The sequence below is a fragment of the Curcuma longa genome, unplaced genomic scaffold (genome assembly GCF_044706935.1).
Source record: "Curcuma longa cultivar G26 ecotype Majalengka, Jawa Barat unplaced genomic scaffold, ITB_CL_G26_1.1 contig_24873, whole genome shotgun sequence".
Lineage (NCBI taxonomy): Eukaryota > Viridiplantae > Streptophyta > Magnoliopsida > Zingiberales > Zingiberaceae > Curcuma > Curcuma longa.
The window spans coordinates 1-5,125 of NW_027432566.1; the positions used below are offsets into that span (position 1 = coordinate 1).

The window sequence follows — 5,125 nt, forward strand, 5'->3', positions numbered from 1 at the left end:
ACTGACCATAGGGGTGTAATCGAATCGAGCTAAACAGTAAAGGCTCGAGCTTGAACGGGATTCAAAAAAGGTTCATTTTAAAGTTAAACGAGTTTAATTTGAGCTCGATTCGAAAATAACTCGAAATTAAACGACCTTAGTTTGAACTTGACCTCGTTAATATATATATATATATATATATATATATATATATATATATATATATATATATATATTCCTTAGTCTTTTAACAAACAAGTTAGTGAGCTTTTAAATGAACATATTCACGAACACATTCGTGAACCTTTAAACGGGCATATTAGCGAGTTCATGAATCAAATACTTTTAAGCTCGAACTCAGTTCAATAATATTTTCAAGTTCGAAATCAAGCTCAAGTTCGGCTCGTTAATTTAATCAAATGAACTCAAATTAATTTTTTTTGAACTGAGACTCAAATAGCTCGTGAACAACTTGGCTCGTTTATACCCCTAGCTAACTGAACATAGTTTCTCTTAATACACAAGTATGGGTGTTTGAGCTAAAGAAACTAGTGTAGTCATGGTTACTACACCAAAGTAGTAATGATTTAAAAAATAAAGAAATAAAATGGAACAAATATTAAAATGTCTTCTGGGTTTTCAAACTTTATTTATTTTCTCTATTAACGAGTTATTTTAATGTAGTAAATATGTGATATTATTTTATTAGAGCTTAAGTCCCACTTAAGCTTTAAAATTTCGAAGGAAAACTTTGAGAATTTCAAAATTTCTCACTTAAGGTGTAGAGGAAGAAGCCGAGGGCCGCCGGCGACCACGCCACCACCGCCCAACCTAGCCACTCCATCATCTCCCCCATGTAGTTTGGGCAGCTCACCAGCTCGAACCACCCTCCCCTGGGTATCCTGTACCCTCCCCCCTCGGCCTTGAGCCTCATCAACGCCGAATCCGAGGCGATGTTGATCGCCATGCCCCAGAAGAACACCGCCGCCCCCGCCGCCGCCCGCAACCAAGCCCGAGCTCGGCGCCCCGTCTAGTCGGCGTAGTGGGAGATGGAGCGGGACTGCAGGTAGGCGTTGAGGAGGTTGAAGGCGAAGCCGAAGAGGGCGATTAGGAGAGGAAACCCGGCGGTTTTCTTGGAGGAGGAGAAGCGGAGGCGAAGCGGGTAGACGAGCGTGCGGTGGACGTAGTGGAGAAGGTAGAGAGAGACGACGGCGATCCCAACGGGGTGGGAGCGGTGGCGGCCGCGCGCGCGGATAGAGCAGGAGCGTGAGCCACAGCGTAGGGCTCTCCATCAGAAACCAGGCGATCGGCGCGGGCAGCGTCGGCCCCCATCCAGACCGGACATGCTTCCCGTAGGGCGCCGTCAGGAACTGCAGCGCCGCCACCGTGACCGGACACAGCGTGTAGATCGAGAAGAGGGCGATCGGGAACAGATCGCCGTCTTCCAGTTCCTCCATCCTTTTCCAAATCAGAGATCCAGAAGCGGAGATCAGGTCAATTCCTTCACTTTTCTTTTCTTACGAATCAAATATTAACAATAAATGCACAAATTTTTAATTCCATCGACCAAAAATAGTAAATTATCATTCATTTACTGATTCATAATTAATTAATTGTACAATTAGGCGAGACGAGAAATCCGCGACTTACAGCCGCTGCCGCCATGTTGTCTGGCCACCGTCGACCTCTCCCTCGGGCGCGATTGATGCGCAGTTCGTCGACGCTCCGTTCGACGTCGGATTTCGACCGGATAGTGGTCGAAATCTGATGAATTTCGGTCGGAAACAGCGAAATCATGCGAATTGGCACGGATTCCGATTGAATCACGGTCGTCGGATGGCAGAGGGCCACTGGCGGCTACGATTAGGTCGGATTTCGGCCAAATCGCGGTCGGAGATCGGTCGAGAAAGGATCGTCATGCGACGGCGGCACGTCCTCTGCCGTCCGGCGATCGCGATTTGGTCGAAATCCGTGCCGATCGCAGCCAGCAGTGGCGCGCGCCACTGCTGATCGCGATCGGCCCTGTTTCCAGTCAAATTCATCGGATTTTCAATCACTATTTGATCGAATCCGCCACCGAACGGCACGTCGATTGCGACCGAGTCGGCGGCCGACAGTAGTCAGACGGGGCAACAGGGGCGACGGTAGCTGTGATGGATCAGGACGTCGCGCAGGGTCGGAATCCGCCACAGACGGCGTCGCAATGTCGTTTCTTACCACTCAAATATTAATAATAAATGCACAAATTTTTAATTTCATCAACCAAAAATAGTAAATTATCATTCATTTACTGTTCCATAATTAATTAATTGTACAATTAGGCGAACACATTTTGTGTTCCTCCCAAAAACAATATCTAATTCTCAAAAAAAAAAAACAAATAGGTGAACAAAAAAACAAAAACAGAAGAATCATGCATTGTCCGGCATCCTCATTTCCTAAGAAAACAAGATATTCATCATTAATTTTAGAACTTATTAATTAATTAATTAATTAGTTAATTACCTTGATCTGTTAACGAATGGCGCCTCCACTAAACGAGCTCCTCGAGCTATCGTATTCATAGTGCTGAGTTGAAGGCCCGCTCATGATGTCCTAAATCCAGTAAAAAAAATTAAGCATTTCAATAATATTATTATACTAATAATAGTAATAATTATTATTATTATTTACTAAATATAATTGTAATTACTGGTGTGGACACGTGGAGCGGTGGGTGTGGGCTCCTGAAGAAACAAGCCTGAATGTTGTCCTCGGCGAGGTCTCTCAGACGGTTGAGCTCTGGCAGGACGACGGTGGCGAGATCGGGCCGGTCCTTCCTCCGCAACTCGGCGCACTTCAGCGCCATCTTGGCCAGCGCCATCGCCTCCGGCACCGGCCAGTCGACGACCGCCGGGTCCAGCATCTCCTCGAAGGTCCCCTTCTCGATGGCCCTCTCCACGTAGTGGGTCAGCCCCATCGCCGGCCTCCCCGTCACGAGCTGCAGCAGCAAGATCCCGAAGGAGTAGACGTCGGACTTGATCCCCAGCATGCCCGTCTGCTGATACTCCGGGTCGATGTAGCAGAACGTCCCCGCCGTGGCCGTCATCCGGTACTGCGTCACGGTGTCCGCCACCGAGGGAGGCACCAGCCGCGCCAGCCCCACGTCACTGATCTTGCTCACGTAGTTCCGGTCGAGCAGGATGTTCGCCGGCTTCAGGTCGCGGTGCACCAGCGGCTCCGGCTTCGTCTGGTGCAGGAACAGCAGGCCCGTGCCGATCTCGGCGGCGATCCGGAACCGGTGCTGCCGGGGATCGCCGGAGTGTTCCCTCGCCGGAAAAGCCGGTCGTCCAAGCTCCCGTTCGCCATGTACTCGTACACCAAGCAGCCGTACTCCGGGCAAGCCCCCAGCAAGAGAACCATGTTCGGGTGGCGAATGCAGCACAAGATCTCGACTTCCTGCTGGAACTGCGACCTCCCCTGCGCCGCGTCCGGACGGAGAACCTTCACGGCGACCGCCGTGTGGTCCAGCGTGCACCTGTAGACCGGTCCGTACCCGCCTTCCCCAATCTTCCTGCTCTCCGCGAAGTACTCGGTGGCCACTTCGATCTCCTCGATCGTGTACCGGCGATACCTCAACGTCGTGTGATCGAAGGTGCTGGTCTTCTTCTCGGCGTTGATCCGCTTCTGCGCCTCCGCTTCCGCGATCCTCTTCGACGCCTCTGCGGTCCGCACCGCCGCCGCGCACTTGGCCTTCTCCGCCGCCGCCACAGCCAGAGCTACCTCCTCTGCCACCCGAGCTTCTCTCATCCTCTGCTCCTCCTCCGTCTTCCAACGCTGAAGCGCCTCTGCCTGCGACAACGACAACAACAGCACAACTCCACTCAATTTGGAATCGATCAAATCAGATTACCAGCAGCGAATCGATCAATCACCTTCTGCTTCGCAGTGATCGCTTCTCTGCAGGCCGAGCTGTACATGTCCATCGTCTGCTTCAGCTCCAATTTCAGTCGTCTGATCTCTGCTTCCGTTTCTTCATCCTGCGAGTTGCATCAAATACCTAGCAAACAACAATTTTCTTTTTAACCATTTCTTCACCTTCTGTTTGATTGTGCTCACCATGATTGACTGAGAATTGGACGGCGCATTCTCGTAGGAGATTGAAGAGTAGCCACTGCCGACCGAGGATTGAGCACCTACAGACTTGCGCGGAGACTCGAAGCTGTAATTGTTGATGTCTGAAACATTCGACGATCTGGGAGGGTAAGTGCGTTCGAAGCTCGGCCTCCCATTGCTCACAAATGATATGTCACTCTCTAGCATCACTTCTCCATATGATCTTGTTGAAGAAATATGCCCTCCTCTGGTGAAAGGTGACCTATATACATTCACATATATATGCCATCATCATTCAGTTTATACTTGGAATCGAAATAGAAAACTTACTTTATCGATTCAGTTTCTTTATGCAAATTCCATTGAACCAATGCAGCAGTCTCACTCGGCACTGCAAAGAAGTTTGTCATGTTTGTAAGAATCTGAAAAGACTTTTAAGTTTTCTGAAATATTCAGATTCAGATTCATACCTTTCATGACATTTCTAGGGATGTTGTTTGGAATTTCAGGTTTAGGAGCTGCTGCTTGGATGGGGATTTGCGGCCGGAGAGGTGGTGGAGCTGGCCTAACAGCATTCCTCGCCGACGAGACCTTCCCTTTCGAGATGACGAGGACTGTGCAGAAATCAGGCACAGCTTTGCTGATGTTCGTGCTCAGGTCTGTGCTCCTAAATGTCCTGTCGATCATAGTACTGTTCCTCATATGGTATGATCTCGTATATAAGTTGAATCTATTAGAGGTAGTTTTGCTATGCCGCGCGACTCGTGCGTGACACTTCCGATCTATCGCCGCTGCCGCCCTGCCGTCTAGCCACCATCCCCGGGCGCGATCGACGCGCCACTCGCCCGCGCTTCGGCCGGCGCCCGATTCCAACCGAAGTAGTCGGAATCCAGCGAATTGGCGAAGAGCCGCCCCCCCACTACGTGATCACTGTGGACGGTGATCGGGCCCCTGCCACTTCCCTAATCGCGGCCAGAGACTCGCCGACCGAGGACTTGGCCAATCTCCGGCCGCGATTTGGTCTAATCCGGCCCGATCGCTTGACAGTGGC

At 50.3% G+C, this 5,125-nt stretch overlaps 2 pseudogenes; both read right to left on the minus strand.

Moving 5' to 3' along the window:
- Positions 1–739: 739 nt before the first annotated feature.
- LOC141818455 (steroid 5-alpha-reductase DET2-like) lies at positions 740–1,436 on the minus strand (annotated as a pseudogene).
- A 1,057-nt stretch (positions 1,437–2,493) lies between these two features.
- On the minus strand, positions 2,494–4,776 carry LOC141818454 (U-box domain-containing protein 52-like; annotated as a pseudogene).
- Between the last annotated feature and the right edge of the window lie 349 nt (positions 4,777–5,125).